Raw genomic sequence first — 1490 nt, forward strand, 5'->3', positions numbered from 1 at the left:
TAAACATCACATGAGAATGGGGTTTAGTTTCCTTTAAAACACTCTTTAGTTTGCTTGAAAGAGAAATTAAAGGAAATTAGAATCAACTTCCTTCAAACTTGTATTTCCCTTAATCTTGGCTTAGCCTATCCAAATCCCAATGCAATTTACTTCATGAACCTCAGCTCTGGAATCAATTTTTACCATTAATTAATTAAATCTTTAATTACTTGCTGAAATTTTAGTAAATTAGTATAGTGCTTAGAATTTTAGTTGCTTAATTCATTATAATTTCCTTACTTTCCCAATTTATTTTGCTACATCTCTTACTTTACTTTTGGTAAACATTATCGATATACCCAAATAATCGTGACTTTTATAGTTTGGTACTCAAACAACAAATCTCTGTGGGATGATATCTTTTCTTTACTACTTGAACGACCCGTATACTTAAGGAGTACACAAACAAGTTTTTGGCGCTGTTGCTAGAGATTTGTTATTGTTTGATATTAGACGATTGATTGCTTTGTTAATTTGGGCATTTTATTTTTTATTTTAATTTCTTTTCTTTATCATTTTACTTTGATATTTTCTTGTTTTGATTTTTTAGGTACATATCTTTTATATGAGAAGGATAAAAAGTGCAGAAATTGATTTAATTTTTGATCCTAAGATTGAAAAGACTGCTAAAGCTTTAGGAGTAGAGTCTAAAAGAAGAAAAGCTGAACTCAGAATTCAAAGACAGGAAGAACAATAACAAGAGCAACAAGTGATAGAAGCTATGTCAAACAACAACAACAGATCAATTAAGGATCATGCTTTTCCTAGTTTTGAAGATTTTTAACTAAGTATTACAAGGCCTAGAGTGGAAGCAAACAACTTTGAGTTGAAGCCCTCACTTTGTCAAATGGTTCAATAATCATAGTTTGGGGGAGGTCCTACTGAGAGTCCACATGTGCACCTTGCACATTTTCTTAAAATTAGTGACGTGCTAAAGATAAATGGAGTGTCAGATGATGCCATCCGGTTGACATTATTTCCTTTTTCTTTGAAGGATCGTGCTAGGGAGTGGTTGCATTCATTACCTCTGGGTTCAATAACTACTTGGGATGAGTTGTCATAAGCTTTCTTGGCTCAATACTTTCCTCCTAGCAAGACTGCAAAATTGAGAAATGAATTAACTTCTTTCAGATCAAGGGGTGATGGGAGTCTCTATGAAGCTTAGGAGAGATACAAGGATCTTCAAAGGAGATGTCCACATCATGGAATCCCTAAATGGATGCTAGTTCAACATTTCTACAATGGTGTTTCTTCAGCAATTAGAAGTATAATTGATGCATCTTCAGGAGGTGATCTTATGAAGCTTATTCAGCATTGGATAAAATTGCTTACAATAATTATCAATGGAGCTGTGAAAGAAATGAAATGAAAAAGCCATCAGCTGGTGTATATGAGTTAGATGCCATGAGTATGTTCAATGCCAAATTTGATGCTTTAATGAGAAAAATGGA

The 1490-nt window shown here is 33.2% G+C and overlaps 1 non-coding gene across 1 annotated transcript; it reads right to left on the minus strand.

The window, feature by feature from the left end:
- Nucleotides 1-1141: 1141 nt before the first annotated feature.
- LOC131170754 (small nucleolar RNA R71) lies at nt 1142-1248 on the minus strand. Its single transcript, XR_009141522.1, has one exon. It is a non-coding gene; the product is annotated as a small nucleolar RNA R71 (small nucleolar RNA).
- Nucleotides 1249-1490: the final 242 nt, after the last annotated feature.

The sequence above is a fragment of the Hevea brasiliensis genome, chromosome 11 (genome assembly GCF_030052815.1).
Source record: "Hevea brasiliensis isolate MT/VB/25A 57/8 chromosome 11, ASM3005281v1, whole genome shotgun sequence".
NCBI classification, from domain to species: Eukaryota; Viridiplantae; Streptophyta; class Magnoliopsida; order Malpighiales; family Euphorbiaceae; genus Hevea; species Hevea brasiliensis.